Consider the following 22441-nt stretch of genomic DNA (forward strand, 5'->3'; position numbering starts at 1 on the left):
TTAAGATTAAGCTTGGTTTCTCCTGAGCAGCAATACTGCAAGGCAATGGGGCTTCCAATTTAAGATGGGGGGGTGGGGGGGTGTATGTATTTGGTTTTGGATGTATTTCTGTTCCCAATGCATATGTGATATGGGTTTTGTCTGAGGAACTGTCTACTCTAACTCCTCACAGAAACATTTAATAATGTACCATGAGTTTCCACCTTTCTGGGTGGCAGATGAAAGTTCGAAATGTTCTGAGATCACAGTGCTGTGCAAAAACAGACAGATATAAATAGCTTCTTTAAAACAATTCAGTAGAGTTTTGTCTTTTTTTTTATTATTCTGAGCTGTTTAAATCACAGCTACAGTGTAACTACTGAGGTTTGTAAAGATTTGTACAGTCTTGAAGTGTGACGCTGGGTGAGTGAGAGTTAGAAATCATGGGCATGCAGACAGTGGATAATCATAAATAAACAAGAATGAGAGGATAATTTACTGTAAATGGCAAGAGATGGCAAAGGAAAAAAGAAAGGAAAATATGTGCCAAAAACAGAAGGAGGCTGAGACACTTCCTGCCCTGTGGTCTGGTCTGAGGTTTCTGACTGCATAAATCCTTCATTTCCATCCACACATCCTCTACCTCTATTCACAGCCCTTAGCATCTCTGCAGAGGAACCAAAATACCCCCTCAGTTCACTCAGATTACTGAGGATACTTTTCCACTTGACACAAACCAGTTATCTGAGAAGAACTTGTCAAAATATTGTTGCATTCACATATCAGGAACCATAGCTGATCAGATACAAGTGGCCTTACTTAAACTGTCACTGCATAACTGTTTTACGGTAATGTCCAAAGAAATCCCTCAGGCAAAATATTTTGCACATACAAGTCTTGATCAAAGTGTAATTTTCCCTGGATGGTTTATTGTAGCCTGACATGGTTATAGTGCAAACATAAAAGGTCATCAAACAAGGATACAGTGCACTGTAACCAAGGCAGCAATATAGTCAACTCTGTTTAAAAGGCCACCCTTCTCCAGTCTATTTAAAAGTGGGGAAGGAATTCAAAAAGGTTGGTGGGACTTTTCCCAGGAAGGCATTCCAGACACGCTGACTCCCTTTCTTGCTCTGTATGGAGCATTCAGCCCAGTCAGTTGGCCTGCAACCTGTCCATAAATATAATTCTGTGAAGTGCAGAACCTGGAGGCCACGGTGGCTTTGTGAAATTTGCATATACACTGCTCCCTATAATGTGTGATGAACAAGCAGCCTGGTCTGGTCTCTTCCATTTTTCAGACTCTACTCCTATGCTTTCCTTCACTGTCTGCTCAGCCCTTTCAGCCTGTTTTATTATCCATCTGGATATCAGTGATGCAGCCACAGACTGATAATGGAAATCTGTCTGAAATTACAGCCTCGCTAATGGGAGAAAGACAGGGATACATTTCTCACATCTGTCTATATGGATGCACAAATGCTATTGCATGCATTGTATGTCTGTATGCTGTGTGTGTGTACTGTATGTGGCCTCCAAACTGATGCATCAGTGTACTGATCAATATGCAGCTGTCTGGGGCTCCACAGGAAGTCAGGGAATGTGCTGCAGTCAGCATGGCTCTATACCAACAAATCAAGATAAAGAAACAGGCACATAGGCACACACACACACACACACACACATACACACACACACACACTTGCCTTACATACATTTCCTGGAAACCTTACCAGCAATAACTTTAAAGTATGTTTTTCACCTTAAAAATTGCAGATATGTCCTTTTCTATCCCACAGAGAGCACACTCCCCTTTAATGTGAGTCTGTAAACAGATTTAGGTCCCACAGCCTGAATAATATCTCAGCAACACTCACAGATCAGATAAGTGCCTGTAAGGGTCTATTTCAGAGCACAAAGAATGGCAGGTTGGCAGGTGCCAGAGGCTCTCTGGGGCCCGGAGGTTTCCTGTGAGGAGTGCTTAGAGGTCTGTGGGGCTGGACGGCAGAGAGCCAGGAGACTCCAGTGAGGCAGTGCATGCTTTTCAATAGAGGGCAGCAACAGGGATGCAGCCATTCACGATGCTGCTTCAGCTACTGGAAAACAAAAAGACACTTACTGTAATATGTACCATGCATTTGAAACCACACATTATAAACCAATACATGTTTTTACCACTCACAAATCTGTCAATAAATAAATTCCAAGTTGTTTTTTTCAAGATATGCCTATCATTCAGTGCTCTGCAGTGGCAATGCATACTGTCTATGTTCCCTATTTGAAGCAAACAAGTAAGGCTGGGTGTTAAAAACACAGGCAGTTGCTCACCAAAATGTAATTTAAACACTCTTAATAATAATTCCCATGTAGTAGAGTGAATAAATATCACTCAAAGCTGTGCAAACAAGCTCATTAGTTACTTTTCTCCAACAAGATTTGAAAGCAGTGCATGGGTCTACAGTGCCCTGCTCTGCTCTGTTGGGCTGAGATCAGGTGACTGACTTGACCATTGGAGAATATTCCATTTCTTTACCTTGAGAAACTCTTGGGTTGCATTTGCAGTTTGCTTTGGGTCATTATACATTTGCACTGTGAAGTGCTGTCTGATCAGTTTTGCAGCATGTGGCTGAATTTGAGCAGAGTATAGCCCTGCACACTTCACAGTTCATCCTGCTTCTTCTATCAGCAGTCACAACATCAAACACTGGTGTCCCGGTTCCACTGGCAACCATACATGCTCACACCATAATGTTAGGTCCATCACATTGGACAGATAATGTGGTCTGCTTTGGATCATGAGCTGTTTTTCTCCTTCTCCATACTTTTGCATTCCCATCATTCTGGTACAAATTAATCTTGTTTTAATCTCTCTCTCTTTTTTTTTTTCAGAACTGTACAGGCTCTCTTAGATGTTTTCTGGGAAAGTCTAACCTGGCCTTCCTGTTTTTGAATATAATCAGTGGCTTGCACCTTATTGTAAACTCTCTGTGTTTCCATTTATGAAAGCATGTCTTGACTGTAGACTTTGACAGTGGTACACCTGCCTCCTCAACAGTGTTCTTGATTGGTTTGATCTTGTGAAATTGTTTTTCTTAACCATGGAAATAATTCTGTCATCGAGGACTTTAGTTGTCTTCTCTGGTCTTTCGGGCATCTTGCTGTTGCTGAGCTGCTCAGTGCATTCATCCTTTTTAAGAGAGTATCAGACGGTGGAAAAATGTCAATATTTTGATGTATTGATAAATAAATCTGCAATGTTGTGTACAACTTTGAGCCAAACTGTCAAACTGATGAATCACTGTTGTCAATCACAAAAAGTGTAGTAAAGGTCTGAAATTTAGGACAGACATAATATCAAATTGTATCATTACAGAGCCACAAGTTAAACCAGTTTATTACAACACCTCTGACTGTTGTTCCTTTCTCTCTGTCTCTCTCCTGCCTTATTTTCCTATACTTGGTTTTTCCTCTACCTTTTTCCATCTCTGTTGCCACAACAGCTCATAAGTCTGTGATAAAGGGGAACACACAGTTTTTAGGGAGCCAAAATAAGTGTGGTAAGGTGCCGGAAAAAAAAAAAAACACAACAATTGAAGAGAAACTAAGATAACAAAACAACAGGGCTCCCTGCCAGGGCCAGAGAGGAAGGGTGCCAGCAACACTGAGACACTGAGAACACGGGCCCAGGTGCCTCCAGTTAGCACCGACAATCCCTTTACCCTCCCACCAGGTATCGGAAATATGTGAAGACAATGAAACAATTGACAGGAACAGGCAGAGATCTGAGTGCAATCAGCTTAAAAGATTATTGTTATAACAATATTTGTGTGATTCAATTATCTTTTTCCCCTCATACAGTTTATTTTCTATCTAGAAGGCACTATAAAACAACATCTGATCAATAACAGCCTGCAGCCACTGCTGGATCCTACTCTCGTTCACTCTGGAAGCTGGAATTCATTCCTGACCCACAGCCAAAGCCAACCGCAATAAACTCCCCCCCACACACACTAGCTTTCTCTTACAACACATCACAATGCAATCTCTTTCTGCCTTGCATATGTATAAATACACACAAGCACAAAAAACGCACAAGCCAGCTCTAGTTGACATAGAGTGATGATACGCCAATTGGCTGCTTACTGCCAGCCTCTCTGTGCAAATATTTACCCAGATCCCTGAATAACTGACAAAATAAAACATAAGCAGGGAATAAATTATAAACAGGGCAAACACGCATCCAACCTGAAAATGAAAAAAGTGAAATATATCTACCAGTACTAAATATTGATAAGAGGAGGGGGTAGTAGAGAAAAATTGGAGTGCAAAGAGAGGAGATGGAGTACGAGCGATTAGAAGGGGAGGAAAGAGAAGAAGATGAAGACACAGGGGAACAAAAACTAGTGAAAAGGACAAGGGAACAGACCCAGATACGAAGGAAGGGAGGGGATGAAGATGATAAGCTCAGACAAATCCCCTCTTAATTGGCTAAGCTTGAAAACACCAGTTGCATTTGGGAAGAAAACCAAAAACATCTTTCAGTTTCATACATTTTGGGCCAACTTAATTTCCTTTTTCTGGCTTGTTTTGGAAACTAGCCAGAAGAAAATATATTTGAATGCCGAGTGGATTCATTACATACTTGAGGAAATGTGTCTGAAACCAGAGTAAATGACAACTGGCATGAGGGGCACAAAGTGAACCAATGGTAAACAGAAGCTAATGTGACACTGACATGGCATGACAGGATGATGTTGCAGCAGAAAGGCTGACACAGTCAGACAGGTTGACATTTGAACATGAGAAACGACATAAAGGTGGTTTACCTGAGATGTGATTGTATAGAGAATTCCCACACCATGTCAGATAAAGTTCATTGTCAAAGAAAGTCAATAAAACTGAAATTAAAGCTGTTGTTGACTACATGCAAAGTGTTTATTGATCAAAACATGGGTCACAAGATTAAGGCTGCCAGAACATCAAACTTATAACTGGGGGTCATGAGTAGTTGAACTGTTCTCACATAAACACAAGAACCATTTTGTACAAATTCTTACTACTTGCTTCTCCCTTGCTGCATCTTAAAGGAGCAGGAGGAGAGAATGTGGCACAATGATTGCTCTAGATGGGAAGCCATCACTAAGGTGCTGAACTACCTGGATGCCCTAATGGTTTCGTAGAGATGCTTTGAACATCTGCAGAGCCCAAGCAAGAAATAATGGACTAGATTTTTGTCTTGGTTGAGGTCAGTCACATTATCCTGTAGGCTTACTAGGTAGCCCAAAATCTTACATTTAGAAGCCATAATCTCCTCATAATCTGGCTTATATGTGTATCATTCACTTCAATTAAAAAATCATGAATGGGAGCACTGCCATCTCACACCAATAAAGTTCTAGATTTAAATCTGCTGGCCAGCTAGGTCCTATCTGTGTGGAGTTTGAAACCTTCTGTCTGTGCCTCAGGATGTTGTGATTCAAAGATTTTAGGTTAATGGGTGATTAAAGTTACTGTAGGTGTGAATATGTATGCAAATGGTTGTCTGTCTCTGTGGTAGCTCTATGATGAACAAGCAACCTGGATGTAGGCTCCAGCCCTCTTGGACTGAAATGGTTATGCAATTAAGAACATGAATGATATCTACCCAAAAGAATTAAAAAAAAAAACTATGTAGAACACAAGTAAAGAAAAGAAAGAATTTAAAATACAGCACTATTTTCTGCTGCCTATATTGTACAACATGACTTTGTCTCCACACCTAGATATAATAATGAGTACAGTCAGGGGTTAAAGTGGTATTCGGCAGGTGGGGGAACCCTAAGATCAGCGTGGTGAAAAGAATCACAACTCAATCATTTCATGAGTTCCCGTAGATTTTCTTTGTGTACAGACTGTGATCAGCTGGCCAGTGGTGCTGCTGCTGCTGCTTTGAGGTTTACTGCTCTTTATGGATTTACGACAGAATTTAGCAAGATGTAAGCAGATGTTTCACAAGCTGTCTTGGTATGGAGCTATTACTGTAGCAAAACTATTTGTGTGTATGTATCTCTCAATCGGCATGTGTATTTTGATCTATGTGGAAATTTGTGTGGGTCTACTGAAATCTATGTGTGCATATTTAGATCTGTGTGTAATCAGATTTGTAAATGTGTAAATAAAACTGCAAGCATCCGTAGATATTATTGGTTGAAAAGTCTTAAAGTTTTGCTCAAATCACTGAAAATACACACAAGTCATCAGCTAGAACTCACCCAGCTTTTCAGTTGGCTGCAGCAGATCCCTGCAGCTCTTCTACTCCTGTGGAGAGATTTGTCTGTAATCAAAGGTTCACTAACCCTGAGCTCAGGCTCACAGGCTCAGGTTTTCTCACATGCTCAGTGCGTGCCACCAGGTAGCATATTACTTAGTCTTCAAACGTCACGTTAGTCGGATGGTAGCGGTGGATGTGCCGATGCAAGAGAGGCTCAGATAGACAGATCACAGTGGATTCACCAAATGCTCACTGTAAGTATATGTTTGTTCAGTAGCTGTCATAAGTAGCTCGTTTTGGAGGTGTGTGGAAAAATAAATGTTGTGTGTAACTGAGAACAGCTGTGATTTCTCAGCTTGTGGTTACCCAGCAAACTCTTACATCAGCTGGTGGAGAGGAGCAAGCTGAAGTAGTTACCTAAAAACTCATTGTACAGAGTCAGTGGAGGATTTGATCTCTAACTAGAGGCAGTGCTGTGCCTGAAACTGACAGTATAACCTCACTGCATGATACTGAAGATCATTTGAATTAGCTTTGAACCTCAACACCTCTGGCTCATCATAGCTGCAACTACAAATAAAATAGCATGCAGCCTCCCTGGAACTACAGCAACAAATTAACTTCTAGGTAACTCTAAATACTTAATTACCAATCTTTAATACATATTACGAGGGTAGAGGCAGTCCTGATGCAGTTTTCCATAATGTAACAGACTGTACCTTCATGTCATGTAAAAAACAGCAGAGCATATGCAAGAACCACTCACATGAAACTGAACTGTTAAGAGATTTAAGTGATTTAAAAGAACATGCAACAATCTTGTATCATTCATAAGTGTCCTGCTGTGCCAGGGGGTAACTGTATGATGTGAAAATGGACTTCAGTGTCATGTCATACAGACGTACGGTATGGAACGGTATGGTACGGTACTGTATGGTAGAGTAGGATACGTAAGCTATGGTACCGTAAAATAAGGTACAGTAAGGTACAGTATGGTTCCGTAAAGTATGGTATACGTAGGGTATGGTAACGTAGGGTATGGTATATGGTATGGTTCCGTAAGGTAGGGTGCCGTACGGTATGGTACTGTACTATATGGTACAGTACTGTATGGTACAGTAAGGTATGGTACCATATGATATGGCATGGTAAGGTACGGTATAGTAAGGTAGGTACAGTATGGTACGTAAGGTACGGTATGATATGGTAAGGTACGGTATGGTACGGTACTGTATGGTACTGTACGGTACGGTAAGATATGGTAAGAAATGGTAACGTACGGTAAGGTATAGTATAGTACGGTATAGTATGGTATGGTATGGTATGGTGCGGTAAGATACTGTAAGGTAAGGTAAGGTACCGTACGGTAACGTGCGGTGTGGTAACATATGGTATGGGTTCAGTAAGGTACAATACGGTAAGGTACACTACGATACGGTACGATACCCTAAGGTACATAAGGTAAGGTACCGTATGGTAAGGGACAGTACCATAACGTACGGTACAGTAAAGTACAGTACGGTACCGTAAGGTATGTAAAGCTAAGGTACCATAGGGAAAGGTACGGTACGGTAAAATATGGTAAGTTATGGTAAGTTACTGTATGGTACGTAAGGTACAGTATAATACGGTAAAGTATGGTATGGTACGGTATGGTACGGTACGGTAAGATACAGTAAGATATGGTAAGGTACGGTAAGGTACGTATAGTTCCGTAAGGTAAGGTAAGGGTGCCGTATGGTAAGTTACGGTACGGTGATGTACGGTATGGTGCGGTAAAATACGGTAAGGTATGGTATGGTATGGTAAGGTACTCTATGGTACGATAATGTACGGTAAGGTACAGTATAGTACGGTAAAGTAGTAAAGCTGGTATGGGATGGTATGGTATGGTACGGTACGGTATGGTATGGTATAACGCCTTTATGGTTCGTATTGTATGGTATGGTATGGTAAGGTATGGTATAAAGCTGGTATGGTATGGTATGGTACGATATGGTATGGTATGTATAAAATGGTATTGTACATATGGTATGGTAAGTTATGGTATAGTACGGTACGGTATGATACAGTATGGTATCGTACGGTAAGATACTGTAAGGTAAGGTACCGTACGGTAACATGCGGTGTGGTAACATGCGGTGTGGGTAACATGCGGTGTGGTAACATACGGTATGGTACGGTAAGGTAAGGTATGGTTCAGTAAGGTACAGTAAGGTACAGTACGGTACGGTACAGTACGATACCCTAAGGTACCTTACAGTACAGTATGATACGGTACGAAACCCAAGGTACCTTAAGGTAAGGTACCATACGGTAAGGTACGGTAAGGTACGCTACGGTACGGTACAGAACCATACGGTGTGATACCCTAAGGTACAGTAAGGTACGGTATGGTATGATATGGTACGGTACGGTATGGTATGGTATGGTATGGTATGGTATTGTATAAAGTTTGTATGGTTCAGTATTGTACGTATGGTATGGTATGGTGTAGGTATGGTATAGTATAAAGCTGAAAAATGGTTTTAATCCTGATTTCAGTACTGCAAAGGTGAGTTACCACATAGATATGGTAACCTATGCAGGTCTAAACTGCTCTGGAGCAGGTTCTGTTCAAGATAAGAAATAACAATTGCATGTAAAAAACTACCACATCAACCAAGTCAGTTCTCTCTGGAAAATAGTTTCATGTTTGCTGGAAGAACCCTTCAGGGCAAAGATACTTAAAGACTGTGAAGTTATCGTATGGTACGCTACGTATGGTACGGACGTGTCGTACGGTATGGTATGGCATGTAATGGTGTGGCATGGTAAACAGGTGGTATGGTACAGTATAGTACGGTAATGGTAGAAAGCTGGTATAGTACGGTATGGTATGGTATGGTATAAAGCTGGTATCGAACAGCACGGTATGGTACGGTACGGTACAATATGGTATGGTATGGTATGGCATGGTACGGTACGGTACGGTACGGTATGGTATAAAGCTGGTATGGAACAGCACGGTATGGTAACGAGCAGTATAGTATAGTATAGAAACAGTATGGTATAAAGCTGGTATGGTACAGTACATTATGTTATGGTATAAACAAGGGATGCGCTGATCCGATATTCAGTATCGGTATCGGTCCGATCCTGGCCTAAATTAATGGATCGGGTATCGAAAATAAATAAAAAATGTATCCGATCCAATCTGACCCACATTAGCTGCATTACAGTTTTCCGTCGTCTTCTTCTTTTTGTGGGTTTGCGGTTGACCAAACCAGCTTAGACCTGCATTAAACCCCGCCACCTACTGGAATGGAAGTGGGGATAAGAAATAACTCCCTCAGTTCTCTCCGTCGCTGTCAACTGATATCCTTTGACACTGAGTGGATGGTCGCTGCCATGTTTTTTCCACGCTTTCACCGCTCTCTGCATGTTTGTGTGTTGTGCTCACTGTGCTGAGAATTTCAGCTGTTATTTTTTTCTCTACTTCAGCTCCCAGACATACTGCTAGCGAACGTCGCGTCCGGTACCGGAAGGACCCCTTCCCCGTCAAAATATTTTTTATACTTTATTCCCTGATTAGTGACTAAATATAGACCTGCAGTAGAAACATATTTAGGAGAACACTTGTGAATATAAAGCATTACAAGATTACACTCACACAGCTCCCAGTTTTTCAATATAAACACTGATAATCCGACAACAGCAATCAGCTGTTTTACCTGCAGTCTGTCTGCACAAGCGCAAAGAGGCGGAGCCGGTGAGCTCAGATGGAGTGGAGGAAATGTTTTTCTAGCATCCAGATGAAGCTTTCCCCCTTTAACCTCCATTAAACCTTTACTGGGAAACAGCTGGAGGTCCTTCATCAACCACCTGATCAGTAAGTGAAGAAAAGAGAACTTTGTAGTTGCTTCATCCGCCCTGTTTGTTTCACACAGGGAAAAACGGCAGTACAGAAGTTAAAATATGCAGATGTACTGGTAATACAAAAAAGTATTTCTTATCCAGTTACTCGGGTAATTGATGGAATAATCGATAGAATGCTAAAACAATCAATAGTTGCAGCCCTAATGAAATTTGCAACATACCATAAGCCAATGCATCACCTTCTCACATAGGAGCAACAGGATTTAGGTGATAGAGTGATTGTTGTAAGTAATTAAAGTTTTATTTGTATAGCGGTTTACACAGACAAAAAGTCGTAAAATAATTAAAACACAATATCAAAAAAAAAAAAACAAAACAGGTAAAACACCATGTTAAAAACATAACATTACCATATTTAAAGAAAAAGAATAAAAAATAAAGTCAACAGAACATCTGGTTAAACAGAAAAGTTTTTAACTGTTTTTAAAAGATGGCACAGAGTCACCTAAAAGGTGATGGAATGGTAAACAGTTCCAGAGCTTTGGCGCCACTGTCTGAAAAGCTCTGCCCCCTAGTCCTTAGTCTTGTATGTGGGACAACTAAAAGATTTCGATTTTGTTGTGTGAGAGACTGTTGACTTACGTAAAATTGATCCAGGTATTTAAAAACAATTTTTAAAAATAATAAAAAAAAGATCGGATCGGTATCGGCAGATATCCAAATGTAATTATCGGTATCGGACATAAAAAAGTGGTATTGTGCCATCCCTAGTATAAACCTGGTATGGTTTAAAGCTGGTATGGTATGGTAGGGTATGGTATGTTATGGTATGGAACGGTATGGTACGGTATAGTTTGGTATGGTATGGTATGGTATGGTATGTATGGTATGGTATAAAGCTTAAATAATTCAGCATTGTATGGTATGTTATGCTAAGGTATAGTATGGTATAAAGCTGGTATGGTATGGTATGGTATGGTATGTATGGTACGGTACGGTATGGTATGGTATGGTATGGTACAGTATGGTATGGTATGGTATGGTATTGTATAAAGCTGGTATGGTACGGTCTGTATAAAATGGTACTGTACGTATGGTATGGTAAGTTATGGTATAGTACGGTACGGTATGGTACAGTATTTTATGGTATGGTAAAATACTCAAAGTTAATGTACCGTACGGTAACGTGCGGTGTGGTAACGTGCGGTGTGGTAACGTGCGGTGTGGTAACATACGGTAAGGTACAGTATGGTACTGTAAGGTAAGGTATGGCTCAGTAAGGTAAAGCACGGTACGGTACAGTACGATACGGTACGATACCCTAAGGTACGGTAAGGTAAGGTACTGTACGGTATGGTCCCGTAAGGTACGAAAAGGTAAGGTACCTTACGGAAAGGTACAGTACGGTATGCAACGTCAACGTACAGTACGGTGAGATATGGTAAGGTAAGGTACAGTACGGTATGGTTCCGAAGGTACGGTACAGTACCATAAGTTATGGTATGGTACGGTGGGGTATGGTATGGTAAGGTACGATATAGTACGGTACTGTACGGTATGGTAAAATAAGGTAAGATATGGCAAGGTACTGTATGGTACAGTATTGTATGGTACGGTAAGATACGGTATGGTACGGTAAGGTATGGTATGGTTCGGTAAGATTCTGTACTGTACGGTACTGTATGGTACAGTATTATATGGTAAGGCATGGTACCATACGGTAAGGTACAGTATGGTTCCGTAAGGTACGGTCAGCTACAGTAAAGTATGGTATTTTACAGTACGGAAATTTACGGTATGGTACTGTACTATATGGTACGGTACTGCATGTTACGGTAAGTTACCGTAAGGTATAGTACATACGATATGGTACAGTAGAGTACTGTACCATACGGTATGGTGATATACGGTAGGGTACGGTAAAGTATGGTACTGTACAGTATGGTATGGTAAGCTTCCGTAAGGTACGGTAAAATACGGGAAGGTATGGTACAGTACGGTAAAATACGGTATAGTACGGTAAAATACGGTAAGGTATGGTAAGGTACGGTATGGTACGATAATGTACGGTAAGGTACAGCATAGTATGGTAAGTATGGTATGGTACGGTACCGTATGGTAATATGTGGTAAGATACGGTAAGGTACGGTAAGGTACGGTATGCTACGGTAAGGTAAGGTACGGTATAGTTTCGTAAGGTACGGTGAGGTAAGATACCGTACGGTAAGTTACGGTACGGTAATGTACGGTATGGTACAGTAAAATACAGTAAGGTATGGTAAAGTACAGTATAGTACGGTAAAGTATGGTATGGTACAGTACATTATGGTACGGTAAGATGTGGTAAAATACGGTAAGGTATGGTACCTTACCATACGGTATGCTACAGTAAGGTACGGTATGGTACGGTAAGTTACGGTACGTATGATACGGTAAGGTATTTTAAGGCATGGCATGATACGGTAAAATACGGTATGGTACGGTAAAATACGGTAAGTTATGGTAAGGTACGGTAAGGTACAGTACAGTACGGTAAAGTATGGTATTGTACGGTACCGTATGGTAATATATGGTAAGGTACGGTATGCTACGGTACGGTAAGGTAAGGTATAGTTTCGTAAGGTACGGTAAGGTAAGATACCATACGGTAAGTTACGGTACGGTAACGTACGGTATGGTAACGTACGGTATGGTACGGTATTGTATGGTACGGTATGATATGGTAAGGTATTTTAAAGGCATGGCATGATACGGTAACATATGGTATGGTACAGTGAAATACAGTAAGGTATGGTAAGGTACAGTATAGTACGGTAAAGTATGGTATGGTACGGTACATTATGGTACGGTAAGATATGGTAAGATACGGTAAGGTATGGTACCTTACCATACGGTATTCTACGGTAAGGTACGGTATAGTTACGTAAGGTAAGGTAAGGTATGGTACGGTAAGTTATGGTACGGTATGCTACGGTATGATACGGTAAGGTATTTTAAGGAAAGGAATGATACGGTAACATACGGTATGGTACGGTAAAATACGGTAAGGTATGGTAAGGTACGGTAAGGTACAGTACAAGTATGGTAAAGTATGGTATTGTACGTACCGTATGGAAATATATGCTAAGATACGGTAAGGTACGGTAATGCTACGGTAAGGTACGGTACGGTAAGGTACGGTATAGTTTCGTAAGGTAAGGTAAGATACCATACGGTAAGTTACGGTAACGTACGGTATGGTACGGTACGGTAATGTACGGTATGGTACGGTACTGTATGGTACGGTATGATACGGTAAGGTATTTTAAGGCATGGCATGATACGGTAACATACGGTATGGTACACTAAAATACAGTAAGGTATGGTAAGGTACGGTAAGATATGGTAAGATACTGTAAGGTACGGTACGGTATAGTTCCATAAGGGAATTCTAATAAATATATTAAAAATATATAAATAATAATTATATTAAAGACATATTAAATATAAATAATTTAATCCGAATATGATATTATACAAATATGATAAATAATTCAATTTTCATTTTCTTTTCAGGAACATGTTCTTATTGATATTTATGGTAATCAAGTTTTGACTTGTATTAGGAGGAGATTTTACAAGTAATTGCTGGCTTATATGAGTCCATCAGCCTATTTCATTTGCAGATTCATAATCTTTGTCAAACTCCCTTCATTTTGATATACTACTTTCTATATTTCGGATATGATCAAAATTTCACAGTCATGACCGTTTTACCTTAAAGGTTAAAGGTCCAGGTTAAGTGCTAATGCCAAGGTCATAATAATGTAAATGCAATCCTAAATGTGATAGGTACCTGTGCAATTGCTAAGAAAGTGATTGAAAGTCTATTTGAAGATGTACTACGTTTTATTTCAAAATCGTAGAATAAAATCACAGTTTTTTCATTGTTTTACCATTAAAATGTATTAACGACTTGCCCCCAAATTTGCTGGATTAAAATCCCTCTAGAATGTGAAGTCCAATTTCCTAAAACTAAAGTGTTCTGTAATCTGTGGGAAGGGTTCTATTACTTTAGCTTAGAATGGAAATCAAACTGACAACTTTAAAAATTTATCCAAGTACCTGGTATGATATGATATGATATGATATGATATGATATGATATGATATGATATGATATGATATGATATAAAGCTGGGATGGTATGGTATGGTATGGTATAAAGCTGGTATCAAACAGCACGGTATGGTACGGTACGGTACAATATGGTATGGTATGGTATGGTATGGTATAAAGCTGGTATGGGATGGTATGGGATCGTATGGTATGGTACGGTACGGTATGGGTATGGTATAACGCCTTTATGGTTCGGTATTGTATGGTATGGTATGGTAAGGTATGGTATAAAGCTGGTATGGTATGGTATGGTACGATATGGTATGGTATGTATAAAATGGTATTGTACATATGGTATGGTAAGATATGGTATAGTACGGTACAGTATGATACAGTATGGTATGGTACGGTAAGATACTGTAAGGTAAGGTACCGTACGGTAACATGCGGTGTGGTAACATGCGGTGTGGTAACATACGGTATGGTACGGTAAGGTAAGGTATGGTTCAGTAAGGTACAGTACGGTACGGTACAGTACGATACCCTAAGGTACCTTACAGTACAGTATGATACGGTACAAAACCCAAGGTACCTTAAGGTAAGGTACCATACGGTAAGGTACGCTACGGTACGGTACAGAACCATACGGTGTGATACCCTAAGGTACAGTAAGGTACGGTATGGTATGGTATGGTATGGTATGGTATGGTATGGTATGGTATGGTATTGTATAAAGCTTGTATGGTTCAGTATTGTACGTATGGTATGGTATGGTATGGTATGTTATGGTGTGGTATGGTATGGTATAAAGCTGAAAATGGTTTAATCCTGAATTTTCAGTACTGCAAAGGTGAGTTACCACATAGATATGGTAACCTATGCAGGTCTAAACTGCTCTGGAGCAGGTTCTGTTCAAGATAAGAAATAACAATTGCATGTAAAAAACTACCACATACACCAAGTCAGTTCTCTGGAAAATAGTTTCATGTTTGCTGGAAGAACCCTTCAGGGCAAAGATACTTAAAGACTGTGAAGTGTATTGTATGGTACGCTACGGTATGGTACGGTACGGTGTCGTACGGTATGGTATGGCATGTATGGTGTGGCATGGTAAACAGGTGGTATGGTACAGTATAGTACGGTATGTAGAAAGCTGGTATGGTACGGTATGGTATAGTATGGTATAAAGCTGGTATCGAACAGCACGGTATGGTACGGTACGGTACAATATGGTATGGTATGGTATGGCATGGTACGGTACGGTACGGTATGGTATAAAGCTGGTATGGAACAGCACGGTATGGTACGATACAGTATAGTATAGTATAGAATAGTATGGTATAAAGCTGGTATGGTACAGTACATTATGTTATGGTATAAACAAGGGATGCGCTGATCCGATATTCAGTATCGGTATCGGTCCGATCCTGGCCTAAATTAATGGATCGGATATCGAAAATAAATAAAAAATGTAATCCGATCCAATCTGACCCACATTAGCTGCATTACAGTTTTCCGTCGTCTTCTTCTTTTTGTGGGTTTGCGGTTGACCAAACCAGCTTAGACCTGCATTACCGCCACCTACTGGAATGGAGTGGGGATAAGGAAATAACTCCCTCACTTCTCCGTCGCTGCAACTGATATCCTTTGACACTGAGTGGATGGTCGCTGACAGGTTTTTCCACGCTTTCACCGCTCTCTGCGTGTTTGTGTGTTGTGCTCACTGTGCTGAGAATTTCAGCTGTTATTTTTTTCTCTACTTCAGCTCCCAGACATACTGCTAGCGAACGTCGCGTCCGGTACCGGAAGGACCCCTTCCCCGTCAAAATATTTTTATACTTTATTCCCTGATTAGTGACTAAATATAGACCTGCAGTAGAAACATATTTAGGAGAACACTTGTGAATATAAAGCATTACAAGATTACACTCACACAGCCCCCAGTTTTTCAATATAAACACTGATAATCTGACAACAGCAATCAGCTGTTTTACCTGCAGTCTGTCTGCACAAGCGCAAAGAGGCGGAGCCGGTGAGCTCAGATGGAGTGGAGGAAATGTTTTTCTAGCATCCAGATGAAGCTTTCCCCCTTTAACCTCCATTAAACCTTACTGGGAAACAGCTGGAGGTCCTTCATCAACCACCTGATCAGTAAGTGAAGAAAAGAGAACTTTGTAGTTGCTTCATCCGCCATGTTTGTTTCACACAGGGAAAAACGGCAGTACAGAAGTTAAAATATGCAGATGTACTGGTAATACAAAAAAGTATTTCTTATCCAGTTACTCGGGTAATTGATGGAATAATCGATAGAATGCTAAAACAATCAATAGTTGCAGCCCTAATGAAATTTGCAACATACCATAAGCCAATGCATCACCTTCTCACATAGGAGCAACAGGATTTAGGTGATAGAGTGATTGTTGTAAGTAAGTAAAGTTTATTTGTATAGCGGTTTACACAGACAAAAAGTCTGTAAAATAATTAAAACACAATATCAAAAAAAAAACAAAACAGGTAAAACACCATGTTAAAAACATAACATTACCATATTTAAAGAAAAAGAATAAAAATAAAGTCAACAGAACATCTGGTTAAACAGAAAAGTTTTAACTGTTTTTTAAAAGATGGCACAGAGTCACCTAAAAGGTGATGGAATGGTAAACAGTTCCAGAGCTTTGGCGCCACTGTCTGAAAAGCTCTGCACCCCTAGTCCTTAGTCTTGTATGTGGGACAACTAAAAGGTTTCGATTTTGTTGTGTGAGAGACTGTTGACTTACGTAAAATTGATCCAGGTATTTAAAAACAATTTTTAAAAATAATAAAAAAAAGATCGGATCGGTATCGGCAGATATCCAAATGTAAATTATCGGTATCGGACATAAAAAGTGGTATTGTGCCATCCCTAGTATAAACCTGGTATGGTTTAAAGCTGGTATGGTATGGTAGGGTATGGTATGTTATGGTATGGTACGGTATGGTACGGTACGGTATAGTTTGGTATGGTATGGTGTGGTATGTATGGCATGGTATAAAGCTTAAATAATTCAGCATTGTATGGTATGTTATGGTAAGGTATAGTATGGTATAAAGCTGGTATGGTATGGTATGGTATGGTATGGTATGTATGGTACGGTACGGTATGGTATGGTATGGTATGGTATGGTACAGTATGGTATGGTATGGTATTGTATAAAGCTGGTATGGTACGGTCTGTATAAAATGGTACTGTACATATGGTATGGTAAGTTATGGTATAGTACAGTACGGTATGGTACAGTATGGTATGGTACGGTAAAATACTCAAAGGTAATGTACCGTATGGTAACGTGCGGTGTGGTAACGTGCGGTGTGGTAACATACGGTAAGGTACAGTATGGTACTGTAAGGTAAGGTATGGCTCAGTAAGGTAAAGCACGGTACGGTACAGTACGATACGGTACGATACCCTAAGGTACGGTACGGTACAGTATGGTACAGTACCATAAGGTATGATACCCTAAGGTACGGTAAGGTAAGGTACTGTACGGTATGGTCCCGTAAGGTACGAAAAGGTAAGGTACCTTACGGAAAGGTACAGTACGGTATGCAACGTCAACGTACAGTACGGTGAGATACGGTAAGGTAAGGTACAGTACGGTATGGTTCCGAAGGTACGGTACAGTACCATAAGTTATGGTATGGTACGGTAGGGTATGGTATGGTAAGGTACGATATAGTACGGTACTGTACGGTATAGTAAAATAAGGTAAGATATGGCAAGGTACTGTATGGTACAGTATTGTATGGTACGGTAAGATACGGTATGGTACGGTAAGGTATGGTATGGTTCGGTAAGATTCTGTACTGTACGGTACTGTATGGTACAGTATTATATGGTAAGGCATGGTACCATACGGTAAGGTACAGTATGGTTCCGTAAGGTACGGTCAGCTAGAGTAAAGTATGGTATTTTACGGTACGGAAATTTACGGTATGGTACTGTACTATATGGTACGGTACTGCATGTTACGGTAAGTTACCGTAAGGTATAGTACATACGATATGGTACAGTAGAGTACTGTACCATACGGTATGGTGATATACGGTAGGGTACGGTAAAGTATGGTACTGTACAGTATGGTATGGTAAGCTTCCGTAAGGTACGGTAAAATACGGGAAGGTATGATACAGTACGGTAAAATACGGTATGGTACGGTAAAATACGGTAAGGTATGGTAAGGTACGGTATGGTACGATAATGTACGGTAAGGTACAGCATAGTATGGTAAGTATGGTATGGTACGGTACCGTATGGTAATATGTGGTAAGATACGGTAAGGTATGGTAAGGTACGGTATGCTACGGTAAGGTAACGTACGGTATAGTTTCGTAAGGTACGGTGAGGTAAGATACCGTACGGTAAGTTAAGGTACGGTAATGTACGGTATGGTACAGTAAAATACAGTAAGGTATGGTAAGGTACAGTATAGTACGGTAAACTATGGTATGGTACAGTACATTATGGTACGGTAAGATGTGGTAAAATACGGTAAGGTATGGTACCTTACCATCTGGTATGCTACGGTAAGGTATGGTATGGTACGGTAAGTTACGGTACGGTATGCTACGGTATGATACGGTAAGGTATTTTAAGGCATGGCATGATACGGTAAAATACGGTAAAATACGGTAAGTTATGGTAAGGTACGGTAAGGTACAGTACAGTACGGTAAAGTATGGTATTGTACGGTACCGTATGGTAATATATAGTACGATATGGTAAGGTACGGTATTCTACGGTACGGTAAAGTACGGTATAGTTTCGTAAGGTACGGTAAGGTAAGATACCGTACAGTAAGTTACGGTACGGTAATGGGACGGTACGGTAACGTACGGTATGGTACGGTATTGTATGGTACGGTATGATACGGTAAGGTATTTTAAGGCATGGCATGATACGGTAACATACGGTATGGTACACTAAAATACAGTAAGGTATGGTAAGGTACGGTAAGATATGGTAAGATACTGTAAGGTACGGTACGGTATAGTTCCATAAGGGAATTTCTAATAAATATATTAAAAATATATAAATAATAATTATATTAAAGACATATTAAATATAAATAATTTAATCCGAATATGATATTATACAAATATGATAAATAATTCAATTTCATTTTCTTTTCAGGAACATGTTCTTATTGAAAATTATGGTAATCAAGTTTTGACTTGTATTAGGAGGAGATTTTACAAGTAATTGCTGGCTTATATGAGTCCATCAGCCTATTTCATTTGCAGATTCATAATCTTTGTCAAACTCCCTTCATTTTGATATACTACTTTCTATATTTCCGATATGATCAAAATTTCACAGTCATAACTGTTTTACCTTAAAGGTTAAAGGTCCAGGTTAAGTGCTAATGCCAAGGTCATAATAATGTAAATGCAATCCTAAATGTGATAGGTACCTGTGCAATTGCTAAGAAAGTGATTGAAAGTCTATTTGAAGATGTACTACGTTTTATTTCAAAATCGTAGAATAAAATCACAGTTTTTTCATTGTTTTACCATTAAAATGTATTAACGACTTGCCCCCAAATTTGCTGGATTAAAATCCCTCTAGAATGTGAAGTCCAATTTCCTAAAACTAAAGTGTTCTGTAATCTGTGGGAAGGGTTCTATTACTTTAGCTTAGAACGGAAATCAAACTGACAACTTTAAAAATTTATCCAAGTACCTGGTATGATATGATATGATATGATATAATATGATATGATATGATATGATATAAAGCTGGGATGGTATGGTATGGTATGGTATAAGCTGGTATCAAACAGCACGGTATGGTACGGTACGGTACAATATGGTATGGTATGGTATGGTATGGTATAAAGCTAGTATGGGATGGTATGGTATGGTATGGTACGGTATGGTATGGTATAACGCCTTTATGGTTCGGTATTGTATGGTATGGTATGGTAAGGTATGGTATAAAGCTGGTATGGTATGGTATGGTACGATATGGTATGGTATGTATAAAATGGTATTGTACATATGTTATGGTAAGATATGGTATAGTACGGTACAGTATGATACAGTATGGTATGGTACGGTAAGATACTGTAAGGTAAGGTACCGTACGGTAACATGCGGTGTGGTAACATGCGGTGTGGTAGCATACGGTATGGTACGGTAAGGTATGGTATGGTTCAGTAAGGTACAGTATGGTACGGTACAGTACGATACCCTAAGGTACCTTACAGTACAGTATGATACGGTACAAAACCCAAGGTACCTTAAGGTAAGGTACCATACGGTAAGGTACGGTAAGGTACGCTACGGTACGGTACAGAACCATACGGGGTGATACCCTAAGGTACAGTAAGGTACGGTATGGTATGGTATGGTATGGTATGGTATGGTATGGTATGGTATGGTATGGTGTGGTATTGTATAAAGCTTGTATGGTTCAGTATTGTACGTATGGTATGGTATGGTATGGTAAAATACTCAAAGGTAATGTACCGTACGGTAACGTGCGGTGTGGTAACATGCGGTGTGGTAACATACGGTAAGGTACAGTATGGTACTGTAAGGTAAGGTATGGCTCAGTAAGGTAAAGCACGGTACGGTACAGTACGATACGGTACGATACCCTAAGGTACGGTACGGTACAGTACGGTACAGTACCATAAGGTATGATACCCTAAGGTACGGTAAGGTAAGGTACTGTACGGTATGGTCCCGTAAGGTACGAAAAGGTAAGGTACCTTACGGAAAGGTACAGTACGGTATGCAACGTCAACGTACAGTACGGTGAGATACGGTAAGGTAAGGTACAGTACGGTATGGTTCCGAAGGTACGGTACAGTACCATAAGTTATGGTATGGTACGGTAGGGTATGGTATGGTAAGGTTCGATATAGTACGGTACTGTACGGTATAGTAAAATAAGGTAAGATATGGCAAGGTACTGTATGGTACAGTATTGTATGGTACGGTAAGATACGGTATGGTACGGTAAGGTATGGTATGGTTCGGTAAGATTCTGTACTGTACGGTACTGTATGGTACAGTATTATATGGTAAGGCATGGTACCATACGGTAAGCTACAGTATGGTTCCGTAAGGTACGGTCAGCTACAGTAAAGTATGGTATTTTACGGTACGGAAATTTACGGTATGGTACTGTACTATATGGTACGGTACTGCATGTTACGGTAAGTTACCGTAAGGTATAGTACATACGATATGGTACAGTAGAGTACTGTACCATACGGTATGGTGATATACGGTAGGGTACGGTAAAGTATGGTACTGTACAGTATGGTATGGTAAGCTTCCGTAAGGTACGGTAAAATAAGGTAAGGTATGGTACAGTACGGTAAAATACGGTATGGTACGGTAAAATACGGTAAGGTATGGTATGGTACGGTATGGTACGATAATGTACGGTAAGGTACAGCATAGTATGGTAAGTATGGTATGGTACGGTACCGTATGGTAATATGTGGTAAGATACGGTAAGGTATGGTAAGGTACGGTATGCTACGGTAAGGTAACGTACGGTATAGTTTCGTAAGGTACGGTGAGGTAAGATACCGTACGGTAAGTTACGGTACGGTAATGTACGGTATGGTACAGTAAAATACAGTAATGTATGGTAAGGTACAGTATAGTACGGTAAAGTATGGTATGGTACAGTACATTATGGTACGGTAAGATGTGGTAAAATACGGTAAGGTATGGTACCTTACCATCCGGTATGCTACGGTAAGGTACGGTATGGTACGGTAAGTTACGGTACGGTATGCTACGGTATGATACGGTAAGGTATTTTAAGGCATGGCATGATACGGTAAAATAAGGTATGGTACGGTAAAATACGGTAAGTTATGGTAAGGTACAGTACAGTACGGTAAAGTATGGTATTGTACGGTACCGTATGGTAATATATGGTAAGATATGGTAAGGTACGGTATTCTACGGTACGGTAAGGTACGGTATAGTTTCGTAAGGTAAGGTAAGATAAGATACCGTACAGTAAGTTACGGTACGGTAACGTACGGTATGGTACGGTACGGTATGGTACGGTATGATACGGTAAGGTAACGTACGGTATGGTACGGTATTGTATGGTACGGTATGATATGGTAAGGTATTTTAAGGCATGGCATGATACGGTAACATATGGTATGGTACAGTGAAATACAGTAAGGTATGGTAAGGTACAGTATAGTACGGTAAAGTATGGTATGGTACGGTACATTATGGT

The sequence above is a fragment of the Archocentrus centrarchus genome, chromosome 16 (assembly GCF_007364275.1).
Source record: "Archocentrus centrarchus isolate MPI-CPG fArcCen1 chromosome 16, fArcCen1, whole genome shotgun sequence".
Lineage (NCBI taxonomy): Eukaryota > Metazoa > Chordata > Actinopteri > Cichliformes > Cichlidae > Archocentrus > Archocentrus centrarchus.